At 40.7% G+C, this 19,727-nt stretch overlaps 1 protein-coding gene and 1 pseudogene across 2 annotated transcripts in view; both read right to left on the bottom strand.

Moving 5' to 3' along the window:
* Nucleotides 1-19,727, bottom strand: part of PRRX2 (paired related homeobox 2) — a 131,001-nt gene that overhangs the window by 29,625 nt on the left and 81,649 nt on the right. The window lies entirely within an intron of this gene.
* LOC141109105 (U2 spliceosomal RNA) lies at nucleotides 12,265-12,371 on the bottom strand (annotated as a pseudogene).

The following is a 19,727-nucleotide window of genomic DNA, read 5'->3' as shown; positions in this document are numbered from 1 at the left end:
TTTCTTACTAACCCCTCACTTCAAATGTGAGTTTTGGCGAATTCAAATAAGCAGCAAGATACAACAACGATGTGTTCACCATAAAACTCCAAAAGGAAATATCCAGATGACTTCCTCCAATGAGATGCAGAAATGCAAAATCCACGGTATGTTACATGGCGGGTATAAAAGGATTGTTTGGCAATATTGGCATAAGAAAAAACAAAAAATTCAGTGTGTGTGGCCTCGGAGCTTTGGGTTAACAAATAATATTGGTTTAAAGCAAGAGCCGACAGGGCTGTCCTTAAAAAAACATCTCATTAAAGCGATACGTTTCCTAACTATACCCATTAGCCTATGTGCGGAAGTATAACATGTATACACACCACACAATAAAATCAAACCCACAAAGCGATAATATGCACTTTCCCGGCTAGGGTCAGATAAACATAGATCTGATCTATACAGATTGACGAAATGGGAAGTTGAGTTCAACTTTAAATTGTCATTTTTCTAGTACAGGTTAGAGTAAATTAAAGCTCATTTTGGATTGGTTAATTTGGTAATCTCCTTACTATTTCCTTTGCTTTAGCATTTTGCAACAGATTTAGGAATTCATATGTAAAAATAAAAAAAAAACAAAAACTAGATGGTAGAAAAAGAGGTGCCTAAGAGGTAAATCAAGGATTAGAGATAATTATGTAATCTGCTAATGACCGATAGATCCTAAATGGTTGCTACAGGCATCCAGGAGCATACAGTGCCTTGAAAAGGTATTCATACCCCTTGAAATTTTCCACATTTTCTCATGTTACAACAAAAAACATGTATTTTAACAGGGATTTTATGTGATAGACCAACAAAGTGGCACATAATTGTGAAGAGGAAGGAAAATCATAAATGGTTTTCCAAATTTTTTACAAATATGTGAAAAGTGTGGGGTACATTTGTATTCAGCCCCTCTGAGTCAATACTTTGTAGTACCACCTTTCACTGCAATTACAGCTGCAAGTCTTTTTGGGGATGTCTCTACCAGCTTTGCACATCTAGAGAGTGACATTTTTGCCCATTCTTCTTTGCAACATAGCTCAAGCTCTGTCAGATCGGATGGAGAACTTCTGTGAACAGCAATTTTCAAGTCTTGCCACAGATTCTTAATTGGATTTAGGTCTGGACTAACACGTGAATATGCTTTGATCTAAACCAGGGGTAGTGAATTAAAATTCGAGGAGGTCCAGTAACTACATTTTTCGGGCCGAGGTCCAAATCACAAGTCTGTGCCATTAAAGACTGTACGTGTCTTCTTTCATTTTTTGGCGCAAGCCGCACTCTGGCGATTTCTTACTGTTTCCTCCACACATTCTGGTAATACTCTGTAAATGTAAATGTTACCCCTTACAGGTTCCCCTACCAGCATAATTCATTACATTGGGTGCCCCCATCAGACTACCCCCATAAATCAGTTGCCCCATCAAAGTGCCCCCTTGCGTCAGGTGTCTCCATCACATCAGGTGCCTCCACAAATATATGTGCCAATCAGTGTGCCCCCTTAACATAAAATGTGCCCATCAGCGGGCCCCTTAAATTATGCCCCACATATGCGGGGTGAGCACGTGACATCACGGCTGGCCGGGAATGAGAGCCGCGGTCAGGAGCAGGAGGTGATGTGCACACACGTGATGTCACGGGTTGCTGGGCAACCCGTGGTCCCAGCAAACCAATGACTTCTACTACATTGGAGGTCTGGGCAGGCCACCATTTAGTGATGGCTGATCTACACCATTCCATTGTAGCTCTGGCTGTATGTTTAGGGTCATTGTTCTGCTGGAAGGTTAAACTTTTGTTTCAACAGTGGTTTACTTCTTGCCACACTTCCATAAAGGCCAGATTTGTGGAGTGCACGACTAATAGTTGTCCTGTGGACAGATTCTCCCACCTGAGCTGTGGATCTCTGCAGCTCCTCCAGAGTTACCATGGGCTGCTTCTCTGATTAATGCTCTCTCTGCCCGACCTGTCAGTTTAGGTGGACGGCCATGTCTTGGTAGGTTTCCGGTTGTGCCATACTCTTTCCATTTTCGGAATATAGATTGAACAGTGCTCCGTGAGAAGTTTAAAGCTTGGGATATTTTTTTTATACCTTAACAATGCTTTAAATTTCTCCAACTGTATCCCTGACCTGTCTGGTGTGTTCCTTGGCCTTCATGATGCTGTTTGTTCACTAAGGTCCTCTAGCAAACCTCCTGAGGGCTTCACAGAACAGCAGTATTTATACTGAGATATAATTACACACAGGTGGACTCTATTCACAAATTAGGTGACTTCTGAAGGCAATTGGTTCCACTAGATTTCAGTTAGGGGTGTCAGAGTAAAGGGCTGAATGCAAATGCACGCCACACTTTTCAGATTCTTATTTGTAAAAATTTGAAAACCATTTATCATTTTCCTTCCACTTCACAATTATGTACCACTTTGTGTTGGTCCATCACATAAAATCCCAATAAAAATACAATTATAAACACAAAGGAGGAAAACAACCCTATAACCCAAACACACTCCCTCAATCTCAGCGCTATGTGTAAACAGGTCTTATAATACTACAGTCAATAATTGTTGATATAACCTAGAATGTAAAGTGATATGTGCAGTAAACACCATCATAGAAATGAGTACATTATAGAGGAGGTTTCCCTCAGCAGCCACTAAAATCAATAAAATAGTAGAAAAAATGTTAAAATTAAAACCTCAACAGAGATAAAAATAAAAACATCAAAGCGGCGCTTCTATCAGGCAGCAAGAGTAAATCTGATAGATTGGTTTGTATAAAAAATACAAAACTATAATAAATAAAGAGTCTCTGATGAGTATAGATGGTATATCAGGCAGTATATTGATGGGTGCACCGTTCACCAAACACTTCACCGCCGTGTGTTCCACACACACGCAAGGGGTTTGTACTCACCAGAACCTAGAGGTAAATAGGCACAGACCAGCATCCCATGGACTATATATCTGGATATCCCAATGGGGAAGTTCAGCCTTATCTCCGGAATCCTCATATATAAAAGAGACTCACATAGTCTAGTTCCGTTTTGAAAATGTATTCACACACAGTAAAAATCCAATAGCACATTGAAGTGGCAGTCCGACTGTGGTAATGTAGCTTAAGATCTTTAAGGTAGAGAGCTAAAATCATCCACTAGCCCTGTGTTTATCCCGGGAGGAGTGGGATGTACATCAGTGAGGACAGTGAAGCTCTACATCCACCACGTCTTCCTTCCTCCTACCTGGTTGTAATACTAGGGCTTTGGAGCGCACAACGTAGTGACGTAGTTTCCAGTCGCTGTAAGGTCACGCCCTAGGGCGTGACTTTACGGCGGAAGGAAGAAGTGGTGGATGATTCTAACATTACAAAATGTGGAAAATTTCAAGGGGTGTGAATACTTTTTCAAGGCACTGTATATTCAGATATTCTATCTTCCATAACAATGTTTCATCACTCTGTTAACAGAAATCTGGAAAAAAAATTATAGTATGCTTTCGATTGTCATAATGATGTGATTACTTATAGTAATTCCAGATATGAAAACAAGGACAAATATGAGGGCCATACCTAAAGTAACTATTATATTAACTTACATAGGTCATTCAAATTTCACATTGGTATGGTAACTCCTCCTTTTTCATTGCAGGTAAATAATGGATTCCAAGCAGAAGCAATGTGCCATCACTGAGTTTGTGATGAAGGAATGGTGCAGGCTGTCCAACATCCACATAATGCTACGGAATGTTTTATGGAGCTGACACCATTGACAGTTGAGCATTGTATTCCTCAAGAACTCAATGACACCACATTGCATCTGCTTGATGTTCATTATTTACCTGCAATGAAAAAGAAGCGTTATTAGAGAGGAAAAGTTACCAACATGTGACATTTGAATGACCTAAGTAAGTTAATACAAAACGTATGCCCGAGTGTGTGGGCAATAGGAGACCAACAAGCTCTAGTCTTTATGGTTACTTGGGTTCAGTATATTTTGTATAGTTTCTAATATTTTTTTCACAAGTGTATTGACTTCCACAATCAAACTACACAATCTGAAATACACTATATTGTCAAAAGTATTGGGACGCCTGCCTTTACACACACCTGAACTTTAATAGCATCCCAATCTTAGTCCGTAGGGTTCATTATTGAGTTGGCCCTCCCTTTGCAGCTATAACAGCTTCAACTCTTCTGGCAATGGTGCTCAGACTGGATGCCCCACATAGATGTACACTCACCCTGGGTGTTGTCCAACTATCGCTAGTATGGTCTCTTAAGCATGTGAGGATAACCCTGGTGAGCCTGTTGGGATGACTTCTCGTGCAAGAATGTACCTCATAGGGATGGATGGAAATGACAAAGGAAAACCTTGATTGTGTACTCAATAAACCCATTTATTGCGCAAATTAAAATAATTCCACTCACATTTATAAGGGGCTTATAGCCGTGGACCACTTTCTGATGATGGCTTCAAAGGTTACACCGCGTCATTGCGTCACTTCCACCCATACGAAACTACCTGGGAATCAAGCAGAACGCAGCGAGCGGCGGCTTCCCTTGTCAGGGCCGATTACCCTCAATAATTGCCTGCTTTGCATGCCGGGTGCCAGGACTATAAGGCACTTATAAATGTGAGTGGAATTATTTTAATCTGTGTACACAATAAACCAGTTTTAATGGCATTGCGCAATAAAGGTTTTCCTTTGTCATTTCCATCCATCCCTATGAGGTACATTCTTGCATGAGAAGTCATCCCAACAGGTTCCTTACATGCTTAAGAGACCATACTAGTGATAGTTGGTCAACATCCAGGGAGAGTGTACATCTATGTGGGGCATCCAGTCTGAGCACCATTGCACAGGAGATGTTAATTCAAGCACCAGCACTTTGTTTTATCACCTAATGGGACTTTATTAATGTTTGTGTGTTCTGCATGTTTATATGAATTTGATAAACCCTAAGCGCAGCAAACTGTTGTTTACAAAATAGCGTATCTGATTATTACCCAATCGTATATTGTTCAACAGTATTTGCACGGGCTCTCTTGTTTTTATACATTAAATGAAATCAAATCTAATAAACATTGGAAATTAAATGAAAAAATGTAGGCCCACTTTTGCATTACTTCCAGTACTACCCTCTTATATTTAAAGCGGTTGTAAACCCTACTTTATTTTTACCTACAAGTAAGCCTATAATAAAGCTTACCTGTAGGTAAAATGAATATCTCCTAAACCTACACCCTGCATGCTGACATGAGTGGCGCATGCGCTCTGAAGGTCTAATGTACCGTGCCGGTGTTCTGTCAGAATAGTGAACCCGTCAGATTAGGTAACAGAAGTGACATTCCATCAGCTTGCGCATGCATTCCACTGCTACCAGGTTTGCTTATATGACAGAACACTTGCCTGTAGTCAGAAGAAGGCAGCGGACATCTTACTACACCCAGCTACGTATTGAATTTCAGAGTAATTTTAGCAATAAAGTGAGTGTATATAAATAAATATAGTATATTATATTATAATATATAATTTTGAAAGCCTAAAGGTTTAGCGCTGAGCAGTGCGGGGTGCACCAACATGGCGTCCACCACCTTCCTGTTGCTGGCGTCCAGCTTCTTTAAAAAAAAAAAAAATCTAAAGTAGAGCTGGAACTAGTGAATCACTCACTAGATTATTATATATTATATAGGCTTCAATGGCTAGATGTCCGCATATCCACATAAGTTGTCACCCTTGTCACAGCCACACTTTGCAGTTATTTGCTTATTTATTAAATTACTCCATCAGGTGTGACGATATTATTTGGCTGGTTTGACTTGTCTGCATACAAATAATAAAAAAAATATTTCAGTTGGACGAAGTTTTGATTTTTTTTTTTTAAAAAAGGTTACAGCTATTACACCAACAAATACTGTACATTCTACTTCTGCCCTTGGGCAAAAATATATATGGTTATATATAACATGTCAAATAAAAAATGAACAGTAAACAAAACATTTTACATTCTACCACCAGGGAATACTATACATTTTAAATTGTTTACGTGTAAAAATATATTTGATGTACCAAAATACATTTTACAGAACTTAATAAAATGGAATGGAAAATAAAATGTGAAAAAAAAAAAATATATATAAAGAAAAGTAATTGTAGCTTTCTAACACCAGAGAATATTGTACATTGTGCTATTAAAATATTTAGCAAATTTATAGATTAACCAAGCTACCTTTCACATTGCTCCACTTCCTGACCACACCTGTATTAAACAAGTCCCCCACTATACAGCAATGCAGCTGTAAGGAAAACAGAAATACCACAGCCTAATTTTACCTCCGCAGGCTATTTGTCAAATTTTTAAAAAGGGAGAAAATGGCCTGAAAATAAAGGCTAATGTACTTTAAATCAATACATTTGTTAGCAATTTCTCTAGCATGACGTAATGATATAATTGCAAGAGCTTTTAAAATGAGCAATTTTTTTTTGTAACTTTACGTTTTTTTTTTTTAATGACAGCTGCTCTTTATAACCAGATAATTGGGTCTCACACCAAATAAAAAAAATTCCTTGTACTTAAAAAAGTCTTTAAGTGTTGGTGGCCATTCTTTTACTATTTATTTATTTTTTTTATTTAAAGCAAGATGCTAGATAATTGGGTCTTACATCTTTTTTTTTTCCATGTAGAAAAAATAAAGTTGCATTTGGATAATGGGTATTCATTTTTCTATTCTTTACCTGGTTCATTAAATAAAATTTAAAAAAAAAGCAAATGTTGGTGGCCTCTTTTACTATTTGTATTTTATTTTAAGCAAGATGCTAGATAATTGGGTCTTTCTTTTTTTTTTTTTCATGCTTAAATAAAGAATTAAACGTAACCTTTGGAAAATAAGTATTAATTTGCTACTGTTATTTAGCTGGCTCTTTAAATGTAAAAAGTTTAATGTAGTTTATAAATGTAAAAAAAATAGGAAACATTTTGAAAGTCAGAGGTTGAAAGGGTTTAAATAAAGGTGTAAAATTTTCTGTACCTATAGAATGTTATGGGGAAACAGCGTATGAGAGATTTTGGTGTATAAACCGGTAATACCTTGAAAGTGTAGCTATTCGAGGCGGCTATGTTAACACTTGAACTCAATAAATAATAGCTAATCCTTAGGAATTATCACTTCAGTACAACACTCTAGCGAGGCAGCCTGTGGAATAACTGTGACATGGAGTCCCCGTACAGGGGCTTAGGGCAATACAATATGGAAGAAGGGGTTACACATACCATTTACAGCTCTTTAAGGCATACTTTTTGTCCTGGGAGAGAGAGCAAAAAGGAAAAAAAGAAAAAAAAAAAAAGATAAATCTTCTCCAAATATATAAATAAACATAGGCCTCGCTGAGCCATGGGAGTGTATTTCATTGTTTATTATTCTGTCAGAGGTGATGAGGGTATAATGCGTCCTTTCGGTAGCCCCCCCACCTCTTTCCCCGTCACCAGATCAGCCATTTAATTAATTAACAGCTCTGCTGGAAAATAAACTGGAAATTCGATCGGGGACGATGACAGGTGAGGAAAAATAAGCTAATTCAAATCCTTCCCTCCGTGGATTTTACAAATTAACGCTGCAGAGCTCGGAGGTGAGGAAAGAATAAGAGCAGGGAGGTGACCACGTCACCGAACGTCGGTGACCAGCAGCAACAAGGCGAGGGGCGATCTGTCTCACGGCAGTGTGTAAATAATTAAAGCTGAGAAATGGATGTGGGTGCTCCTGAAAAAAAAAAAATCTTATTAGACTGTCTGGCACCCAAGGGTGCCCCAATATGCCAATCCACAGCAGCTGGAAGATATGGAGAAACAATAAATGAAAAGGCTCATGTGATCTCTCTCAACATCTGTCAAACATAGCTGGGTCATGTGTCTTCTAATCAACTGTCACTAAGTCCTGGTTTACACAGAAGGCTAAACAGGATGATTGATGGATATCTGTAGGGGTGTAGTGAGGACATGTGTGTGCAGAGTTGACAACTTGTGGTGTCCCAGCTTGAATGCTTAATGCAGCATTTGGACGGTGGTGGCCCATTCCCTAAACTGGACGGTGCTGACCCATTCCCTAAATTGGACGGCGGTGGCCCATTTCCTAAATTGGGCGGCAGTGGCCCGTTTACAAAATTGGACAGCGGTGGCCCATTCCCTAAATTGGACAGCGGTGGCCCATTTCCTAAATTGGACTGTGGTGGCCCATTTCCTAAATTGGACAGCGGTGGCCCATTTCCTAAATTGGACGGCGGTGGCCCATTTCCTAAATTGGACAGCGGTGGCCCATTTCCTAAATTGGGCAGTGGTGGCCCATTCATTAGACTTTTTTTATACAGAGCAGTTTGACCATGTACAGAATGCCACGAAATGCAACACAGAGTTGGATGCTCCTCTGTACTTACTGCCTATGTGAACCTATCCCATCCTCAAAAAATGGGGTTGGCTTACCAAAGGAGTAGCAACTGTTCACTACTGCAAAGTGAGCTTTTACTGAGCTCAGTAAATAAGGTGAAGCTTTGTCCACTGTAGCACTGAGGTCACCAGTTTGAATCCCAATCATGACACTACCTGCATGCAGTTTGTATGTTCTTGTGCATGTGTGGGTTTCCTCCAGGTACTCCGGTTTCCTCCCACACTCCAAAGACATGCTGGTAAGTAAATTTGGCTCCTGTTTAATATGGCCCTAGTATGAGTATATATGAATGTGGGTTGGGGACCTTAGATTGTAAGCTCCTTGAAGGCAGGGGCTCATGTGAATGTACAATATATATATATATATATATATATATATATATATATAAAATTTGTGTGTGTGTAAAGCACTGGGTAAATTGTCAGCAATATACAAAATACCAAAAATAAATAAAAATAAATGGTGTAAGGGAAATAAAAAACAGGATTTTTGCTTGCATATGATTGAAGTGAATACACTTCATGTGACAATGCCTAGATAAGGCCTTAATGCGCTGGGCTTTGGTTTGTGGGATGTGATGCTGGACACCCCTAATTTCTTCTACCTTCAGAAGTTGCAAGAGAACCCCAGGGGGCAACACCGAGTTGCAGGTTTTGAATCTGCTTCTGCTAGCAACAAGGCCGCTTTTAAGCTAAACTCCAAACAAACAACTAAATACATAAATGTCAACTGTTTTATCTACAAAAAATGTGAAACTTTATTGAGCCAGTCAAGTTATTTCGATCCCCCCTATCATAATGCACAGCCAGATCTTGCTCCCTCTGCAGAATACACTCCAGTTTGTCAATACATCCTGGTCCAGGACCTTCTCTAACCTGTTATTGGGCCATGAAGGAGCAAAAGCAAACTGATGAGGTCATCCCTCCTTCACACCTCCCAACTTTTTGAGAAGAGAACGAGGGACACCTACGGTATTAGCAAAAGTATGTATGCATAGGACACACCCCCTGTCACGCCCCCTTAAAGGAGAATTGTACAAAAAAAAATGATTAGTTAAACCCACAAGTGCTCTTTTTAACCATTACTATTCCTTTATATTGGCTTTTGAAATGTACAAATGCAGCAATTTAGAAATTGGATTAAATGTTTAGCACTGGGAAACACTTTTTGAAAAGGTAAAAAAAGTGCATTTTATATACAGCTATATAGATCAAACTAAAATGAGGGGGAAAGAGGGACAGAGGGACTTTGCTCCAAATCAGGGACAGTCCCTCAAAATCAGGGACAGTTGGGAGCTATGCTCCTTTCATCTGGTAAACATTTTCACAAACATGACTGATAGCACAAAGCAAAGCAATAACATCCAGATTGGTTGTGACCCTCCTTTTCCTAGTCTGATTGAAAAAGACTGATAATAAAACATATCCAGGTCTATATAAAGTAAATGTAACAGGGATTTAAAAGAATAGCCGTATGTATAGTTCACGTCCCAAATGTACACAGTCTATAAAAACTCACCATGCATAATCAACAAACTCGGTTCCAGTTTTTTCCCAGAAGCCCGGCTATTCCCCAAATGGTTTACCGCCATCTTGCCTAGCACATAGCATAGAGAAGTCATGACGTTTATCAAAGCCCCACATTACAGACACCCCCCATACCTTCCAGTGACAGTCAGGCTTTTTTGCCTGAATCAGCTGCCAGGGGTGTGGTTAGAGAAAAAGATGAGGTCTTACCCAAAGACAAACATTTATTATATTGCAGCTTACCAATCATTAGATGTGGTGGCTGCATTCGTTTACATTTTAAGGCTTTCTTTCCATTATTTTTTACCTGGTGATCTGGCCAGTAAGTCTGTTGCTTTTCAAAAGAACAAGCTATCCTGCAGATGTAGCAGTTAAATGGCTGAAACCATTTCGTACTTACAGGGGTGCTTACAATGAATTTATTTATATATAACCTTTTTTTTAAAAGGAGAGAAAAAATGGTTGCTGTAATCGATTATGCGGTGCGATCTGGAGTTTGGCTTCAGTTTGTTAGTGTATCTAAATCTGTTAGTGCATCTAACACTCCCCTCCCCTGAGATGAACAATGCTACTGTCCAAGGGTGCCCCTGTGATCCTTCATCCAGAGTGGGGACATTTAAATACAAGCGGTGTTACTGACAGGATCTCCAGGTGAAAATAGCAGTTAAAAAGCCTGAAAAAGAAAACTAATGCTGCCACCACGTTAGTGCTGGTAAGCTGCAATAAATGACATTTTTTTCTTCGGTACAGATGGACATAGATTTAGCGGCTGTTGAATTTGTCTAACATATAGGATTTTACTTTGTATTTCCCTAAATATAAAAATAATGTAAAAAAAAAACCTATTCAGAATATTATTTTAATAAGTTTTGCTTTCTTTAGACACAAAAAAAAAAAAATCTAAAGTCTTAATAATATTCAACACTCACTGTTTCAATATGCTGTCAGTCATTGGAATACATTTTGTGAGCTTACAAGCTTGCTGGCAGACTTGGGATTTTTTTATGCATTCCATTAAGAGATGTATGTCACTCATTGCTTTCGTTCTACGGCATCCATATATGTTTAGTGTCGCTTTTTTTCATACATATGTATTCTCCTAGATATTTAAACCCCAAATAAAGTATCTTCCAGCTTAAAGTGGATGTAAACCACATTCATGAAATTTGACCTGGGCACATAAATCTGTAGTGTTTACTGATCTCTCTTTAAAGCTCTGAGTGTTGTGATTTTTTTTGGGTGAAAAGCCGTGTCTTGTGAAATGCACCCAAAAACTCCACCCGGTGCCAAAAAAAGAGTGAAACAGAAAACGTGCAATGGGTGTTACACTGGTCCTCCCTAGGAAGGACCTTACCCTGATCCCCCAGGGTGTTAGGCTCCTGACGGGGACTGAGGTACTTCAATAGGTCCATCTGGCCGAAACCAGACGGACCCCTTTCTCTGGAGGGTCTGCCGAAACAGACCCACCCACTTACTCGGTGGGACTCCCTCAAAGGGAGACCCGATGAGAGAGGGCGAACCAAGCCAAAAGGCCTATGTCCCCACCTTCCAAGACTTTCAGGGTAGGCCCGAGGACCCGATCCCTACTCATCACACAGTGACAAAAAGTGTACACACCAAACAAAAGAATACAAAAGTGACAAACACAGGGTTCGAAATAAATAGGAAAGTGGGGAGAAGGAAGTAGGAGAAGTGAAAGAGTGACCATTGTGCAATACAATGGCCAGGCCCTTCAGCCAGGAATAAAAATTTCCCCTGGTCCTAGCCAAAAGGCTCGGCCCTAGAGGCAGGTGTGAAAAACGTGTGTATGGTGAAGTGACCGTGGTGCCATAAATCAAAGTGACCGTCACTCACAGTGATTGTACGGCACCCCTGAACTGCCACTTCAGGGGCACATTCACCACAGGCTTTTCGTCCCAACCCTGACCAACAACCCAGACCAGTGCAGCTCCCACCCCAGGCAGAAAGGCATGAAGTTCTGAGAGCTTAGGGAGAGCCCTTGCCATCAGGCTCAAACGTCGCTCCCATCACTCCTACCTAATTACATTCAGGAAATACTAACCGCCCCCCCGGTGGGAAAGGGGAGCCAGTATTCCCTCCCAAAAAACTGATCAGAGCTAGAACTACCCCAATCTAGGACAGAAGGCCAGACCCAATGCAGCACCCATCCTCACCAGGAGCACCCTTCCGGACGGCTCAGACTCGATCCTGACTGACGTCTCTTAGGGCGCCCAGTCACAAGTCCCTACCGAAACTGCCCTTCCAGGTGCAATAACACCATTGGATTTGCATCCGCCCTCCCCACACTTGGGAGCAGCATAGCACCTCCTCTGGCAACTAAGAACAGATGCTACACTTGATCTTAGCCAAAAGGCTGAGACGCTCTGAGTGTCGTGTCTTTCTGCTGCTCCGTTCCTCTGTTATCAGCAGAATCACTTCCGACACGTTCACCGACACAGGAGATAACCGTAGCTGGAAATTTTGTCAGGGAGAGAGCTTAGGGAGAGATGAGCAGAGAGCTTGTCTATTCACAGTACAGGTCTGCATGTTCCTTTCTTTCTCTGCCTATTTGAGATAGGGGTGTGTCCCTTTCCTCCAATCAGCTCTCACACAGTGTAATCCCAGTCTCCCCTCCCACTGCTGGAAGAGGAAAAAAGATGTGTTACACGACCTTCACTTTCTAAAGAGTGTAGAAAGGGAAAGACCACAGATATACAAGTAAAACTTGTGTAGGGATATTTGTTTTATCTGTGTATAATCTGAGGCTATTCACTTCACTGGGTTTATGAGAGGGTTACAATCCACTTTAATTAAGAAGACCTCTTAGTAAACCTTTAAAAGACTCTCCGAGGTGCACATATTCCTGGAGCAGCTTACAGCAGACTTTAAAGTGATTGTAAAGGCTTGTTTTTTATTTTTTTAAATAACAAGGGCACGCTCGAGTCCAGCATGTGCGTCCATAAACACGAATGCTGGACTCGGCCCCGCCTCCCCCGGTGCAGGCAAAATTGGATTTGATTGACAGCAGTGGAAGCCAGTGGCTGTGCTGCTATCGATCTATCCAATCAAGAGATGGGACCCTGTGGAGAGAGGGACAGCGCATCCTCGCCGAGGGAAATACGAGGCTCAGGTAAGTAAAAAGAGGGGGCTGGGGGGCCCGTCACTGGCAGGTGTTTTTTCCCCTTAATGCATAGGATGCATTAAGGGGAAAAAAAGTGAGGGTTTACAACACCTTTAACTTTGTAACTTTTTAGCACGCCACAAGGTGCGAGTCTGCAGCTTGAACAACTATGGAGCTGTCCTACTGATGGGAAAAGCAAAACTATGGAGCCGTCCTACTGATGAGAAAAGCAAAACTATCGAGCTGTCCTACTCATGGGGGAAAAGCAGAACAAATATGGAGCCGTCCTACTGAGGGGGGGGGAAAGCAGAACAAATATGGAGCCGTCCTACTCATGGGGAAAAGCAGATTCAGGAGCATTGTCTGGGGGGAACATTGTGATCTTTGAGAGGCTATCAATGTTTGAAAGTATTGCACATATCACACAGCATGTGTGCACGCTTCTAAGGAGGAACCAAAGATGATAGATCCTCTTCTCTCTAACAGTCCAGGTCCCTCACCCCCAAAATAATCTTCTCCCCGGGTGCCAATCTTCAGACATCTACATTGGCTTTCACAGGATGACGTCACTTAGGAATTATTCATCCTAGTGCGCAGGGATTTTGCTTACAATCTAAGCTGAGCTGTACATGCACAGCTCAGTTTACATGCTACAGAAAACTGTGGGCAGGTAGGTGTATTTTATTACAGAACAGATATTGCAGTCTCTGCTGCGATAATGGTCTGCCTGCTCACAGTCTGTTCTAAAAAGTCTTCAGTTCTACTTTAACATGAGAAATTATTTTTGACACTAGGTCTACTTTAATGGGTCAGTCCTTCCAGTCCACTTTCAGTTGGAGGCGCAGACCCCTTCCAGTAGATGGCTATAATAGGTTCTCCCAGCCACATACACCAGTTCTGTTGCCACCAGTGTTGCAGTTTCCTCCATTTCTTACATCAAGGGTGTTTGCCCACTGACAAAGGAATGATCAGGCTATAATTTTAATGATAGGCTTATTTTAACAGTGAGCGACAGAATAACAAAAATATCCAGAAAAACGCATTTCAAAAAAGTTATAAATTGATTTGCATTTTAATGAGTGAAATAAGCACTTGACCCCTTTGCAAAACATGACTTAGTACTTGGTGGCAAATCCCTTGTTGGCAATCAGAGGTCAGATGTTTCTTGTAGTTGGCCACCAGGTTTTGCACACATCTCAGGAGGGATTTTGTTACACTCCTGTTTACAGATCCTCTCCAAGTCATTAAGGTTTCGAAGATGACGTTTGGTAACTCAAAACTTCAGCTCCCTCCACATTTTGTATGGGATTAAGGTCTGGAGACTGGCTAGTCCACTCCAGGACCTTAATGTGCTACTTGAGCCACTTCTTTGCTGCCTTGGACGTGTGTTTTGGGTCGGTCATACCGGAAGACCCATCCACGACCCATTTTCAATGCCCTGGCTGAGGGAAGGAGGTTCTCACCCAAGATTTAATGGTACATGGCCCCATCCATCATCCCTTTAATGCGGTGAAGTTGTCCTGTCCCCTTAGCAGAAAAACATCCCCAAATCATAATGTTTCCACCTCCATGTTTGTGGTGGGGATGGTGTTCTTGGGGTCATAGGCAGCATTCCTCCTCCTTCAAACATGGCTAGTTGAGTTGATGCCAAAACTTGATTTTGTTCTTATCTGACCAACATTTTCACCCAGTTCTCCCCTGAAACATTCAGATGTTCATTAGCAAACTTCAGATGTCCCTGTACATGTGCTTTCTTGAGCAGGGGGACCTTGCGGGCCCTGCAGGATTTCAGTCCTTCACGGCATAGTGTTACCAATTGTTTTCTTGGTGACTATGGTCCCAGCTACCATGAGATCATTGACAAGATTGTCCCGTGTAGTTCTGGGCTGTTTTCTCAACGTTCTCATGATCATTGAAACTTCACGAGGTGAGATCTTGCATGGAGCCCCAGACCGAGGAGATTGACAGTTATTTAATTTTTTTTCATTTGCGAATAATCACACTAACTGTTGTCACCCTCTCACCAAGCTGCTTGGCGATGCTCTTGTAGCCCATTCCAGCCTTGTGCAGGTCTACAACCTTGTCCCTGACATCCTTGGACAGCTATTTGGTCTTGGCCATGGTGAAGAGATTGGAATCTGTTTGTTACCTGTATAAAAGACACAGAAGCAAACTGAGCACTCCCTTTAAGAGTGTTTCCAATCTCAGCTCATTACCTGTATAGAAGACACCTGGGAGCCAGAAATCTTGTTGATTGATAGGGTATCAAATACTAATTTCACTCATTAAAATGCAAATCAATTTATAACTTTTTTAAATGTGTTTTTCTGGGTTTTCTTTGTTGTTATTATGTCTCTCATTGTTAAAATTAACCTACCATTAAAATTATAGACTGATTATTTCTTTGTCAGTGGGCAAATGTACAAAATCAGCTGGGGATCAAATACTTTTTTCCCTTACTGTAACTGCAAAACTGGGTTTTGTCAGCGTTTAAAGGATTTTATCTTACAATGTAAATAAAAAGCAGGACATCCTACAAAGCTCAGCCCTTAATAGGGGGCCTGCATGAAGTCGGTCTTACTGCATACCAAGCTTGGGCGCTACTGCTGATGTCATTGTTTGCCCCTAATGCTGATCTCACATGCACACAGCAATTTTCAGACCATTTCCACCACATTCAATAAATCTTCCACTGCAAAAACCATAAAACCGAGGAATGCAATCTTACTGCTACACAGTTTCTACTGAAGCCATACAATAAAATTGTTGCGAGGTTTCTTCAATCTATTTGGTCATTTTTGTGATTGAAATTAGAGTATTTCAAAAGAGACAGAGGTGGGTTGACATTTTTTGAATATTTTAATATGTTATTAATAAACTTATAACTTTATAATACAGTAATATCTGTCCTGTGCTAAAATGTCAGTTCTTTGTCCCCTACAAGAGTTTGGTTAAAAACACATTAAAATTGCTTGAAAGCTGTCATGGGCATAAGCCCAAAATAAAAAGTGCAAAAAAGCCTGCCCCCAGGCAAAAAATAAAATATATATATATATATATATATATATTTCTGCAATACAAGCATAATTTTTACAGGTTTTTGCTTTTTAAAAATGATGCAAGTGCAAAAAAAATGCACATTGATCCTGCCAGAAATTAAGTGAGTTCCTAACTTTCTGTGGTGAGCTGAAAATGCTGCTTCTGCTGCTCTGAAATGCAAGGCAGGGTTATACACCCAGGTTCTCCTTTGCAGGACTACAGGCCACCTCCCTTATGTTAATGAAATGTGGCGAGAGAGAGGGAGCAGCGTTCTGTAGATCAGCTGACAACACTGCTTAGGATTTCAGTGCACAAAATTCAAAAATTTTGGGTTGTCCCTAAAAAAGTAATAGAGGGGAAATCTTCCAATGGGGACACTAGTTCTAAAGACCTGGGAGGGGGGGTCCCCAAGGAATTCCTTCAATTTCCTCTCACTTCCTGTTTGGCTATGGGACAGGAAGTGAAGGGAAATCTCCCCAATGCAAAATAGATGGTGAAGAAAAACCTTTCAGGGGCTATAACCCTCCCTTACTCTATCCAAAATAAAAATAAGTTTTGCCTATAGTTCTACTTTAAACGCATTTAAATTGAATTACATTTTAAGCTAGTTTGCTAGTTATTAAGCTGACCTTTTGACATCACATCTTTTTTTAGGCAGGCCAGGAAATTCAAAGGATAGTCCAAAATTCTTATCAGCATATTTGCTCTGGGTCACAGACTCAGGGTATGAAAACGAGAGGACCAGAATGGCAGCAGGAGAGCCCGGCACCCTCTGCGCTTCTCCCATGACATAGCTCCCAACTGTCCCTGATTTGGAGCAATGTCCCTCTTTCCTCCTCATTTGTCCCTCATTTTGGTCTGATCTATATAGATGTATACAAAATGCACTTTTTATCTATTAAAAAGTGTTTTCTAGTGCTAAACCTTTCATCTGATTTCTAAATTGCAACATTTGTAAATTCCAAAAGCCAATATAAAGGAATAGTAGTGGTAAAAAAAGCACGTGTGGGTTTAACCAATCTTGCTTTTTTTTTTTTTTTGTACAATTCTCCTTTAAGGGGGCGTGGCAAGGGGTGTGTCCTATGCCTACATACTTTTGCTGATAGGTGTCCCTCATTCCCATCTCAAAAAGTTGGGAGGTATGCTATGAGATGTTTGCTTTCAACATACGTATAAAATCCTTTGATGGCATACCCCATTTTTGCTTTGTATGTATACTTATGTGTATAAAATTCTGCTAATGATTAAAAATGTCACACCAGGAAAAGTAACTGATTCTTCTATTTGACATCTTGAAGAAACAATCCATAATTTTTGTGATGTAGATATTAAAGATATTAAAGCGGAGTTCCACCCAAAAATGGAACTTCCGCTTTAAGTTTTGGTGACCCCCTGACTACCCACATTTGGCATGACATTTTTTTTTGGGGAGGGGGTGGGTAGCCTATTTTTACGGGCACCAAGCTCCCACTTCCTCCCCTGGCTCCGCAGTGCCAGAAGGAAGATCATCTCACCCCCCTGCAATCTTCTGGGACACGTCACAGATCCCAGAAGATTGCCCGGCCAATCACAGCGCGGCTCGCCCACAGTTTGAATGCCGGCGCCTCGGAGAGGAGGGGGAGAGGGGCGGGGCTTCGTACGCCCGCATCGCTGGACCGTGGGAAAGGTAAGCGTCACTATTAAAAGTCAGCAGCTACACTTTGTAGCCGCTGACTTTTAAATGGGTGGAACTCCGCTTTAATAGCCAGTAAGTTTCTCGTAAAGTAAATCACTTGTGTGACTTTGTTCTGAATGAAGCAAGCAGTCAGTTGGTTCCCACTATAGCGCACACATTAGCGGACACTTAACATGGGATTTTAGGATGCACTGCAATGCGTTTTTTACACGTCTTGCTGTGGATTTTTAAACCTTTTTCTTTTTTTATTTTTTAACTTTATGGTATAAACTGCAGTGTCTAGCAAGGTGTTAGGCTAGGTTCACATCTATGCATTTTTTTTAGTGCGTTTGCTGAACTGCAGAAATGCTCACAAATGTATTATTTCCTATGGGATCTGTTATCTATGCAGTTTCCTGCAGTGTGTTTCATGGAAAGTTGTAGGGACTTTTTACACACAGAATGGTGCTTTTTGGGTCCATAGACTTCAATGGAAAAATAGATGTACATGCATTTTTGGTGAGGTTTTGTGTTTAACAACCAGTCTCCTACAAAAAAAAAAAACACATGAAGCAAGAAAACACATAAAAACAAGCTTCAGAACCCCCCCAAAAAAACGCAGCAATAAATGCATCAACTGCACACGCACAGATGTGAACCTAGCCTTATGCCCCGTACACACGGTCGGATTTTCCAAAGAAAAATGTTCGTTGGGAGCTTGTTGTCGGAAATTCCGACCGTGTGTAGGCTCCATCGGACATTTTCCATCAGAATTTCCGTCACACAAAATTTGAGATCTGCATCTGAAATTTTCCGACAACAAAATCTGTTGTCGTAAATTCCGATCGTGTGTACACAATTCCGACGCACAAAGTTCCACGCATGCTCGGAATCAAGCAGAAGAGCCGCACTGGCTAATGAAAATTTTTCTCGGCTCGTCGTACGTAATGTACGTCACCGCGTTCCTGGCGATCGGAATTTCTGACAAGATTTGTGTGACCGTGTGTATGCAAGACAAGTATGAGCCAACATCCGTCGGAAAAAAACATGGAATTTGTTGGAATGTCCGATCGTGTATACGCGGCATAAGAGTGCATAGGAATGTGCTACACAAAAATGCAACATTTGTTTTTTTTTCAGCACACACCTACATGTTGGTGTGAACTGAAGCCATAGGATAGAAGGGAAACTGCCTTGTTCTTGTGTTGTGACTGTATCCACTTCAGCTTTGGAAGGTTTTACCCCCTTCATGACCAGGCCATTTTTTGCTACTTAACACTGTGCTACTAACTGGCATTTGCACAGTCATGCAACGCTGTGCGCAAATTAAATTTATGTAACTTTTTTCACACAAATTGAGCTTTCTTTTGGCAGTATCCCACTGAATCACCACTGGGTTTTTCATTTTTTATTCTATAAATGATAAGAGACAAAATTTTGAAAAAAATATTTATTACTTTCTGCTAGAAAACCTATTCAATAAAGAAATCTTAGAATTTCAAATTTCTTCAGAAATTTTCTGTCTCTGATAAAGAAAAAAAAAAAAAAAAAAAGAATCCCAATATTTGTATAATGGTTTGGTGAAAGTTAGTGTCTACAAATGATGGTGTGTATACATACTGGAATTTTTTAATTTTTATTTTTATACTAGTGATATATGGCGGAGATCAGCGATTTTATAGTGGGACTGTGATCCTGCGCTAACTGACACTTTGTGCGAACTGACTGATACTGACATCACCAGTGACATTAATATAGTGATCAGTGCTAATAATATATACTGTCACTGTACTAATAGCACTGGCTGGTAAGGGGTGAACATTTAGGGGGCAATCAAAGGGTTAACTCTGTACTCTCTTTACTAAGCAATGTTCCGGCTTTTACTACCTGCTTTGCAGGGAAGAAAAAAATGTTACATCGCTGCTGTC

Source organism: Aquarana catesbeiana, linkage group LG09, assembly GCF_042186555.1.
Source record: "Aquarana catesbeiana isolate 2022-GZ linkage group LG09, ASM4218655v1, whole genome shotgun sequence".
NCBI classification, from domain to species: Eukaryota; Metazoa; Chordata; class Amphibia; order Anura; family Ranidae; genus Aquarana; species Aquarana catesbeiana.
The sequence above is the reverse complement of the archived record's forward strand: the minus strand, read 5'-3'. Positions and strand labels throughout refer to the sequence as shown.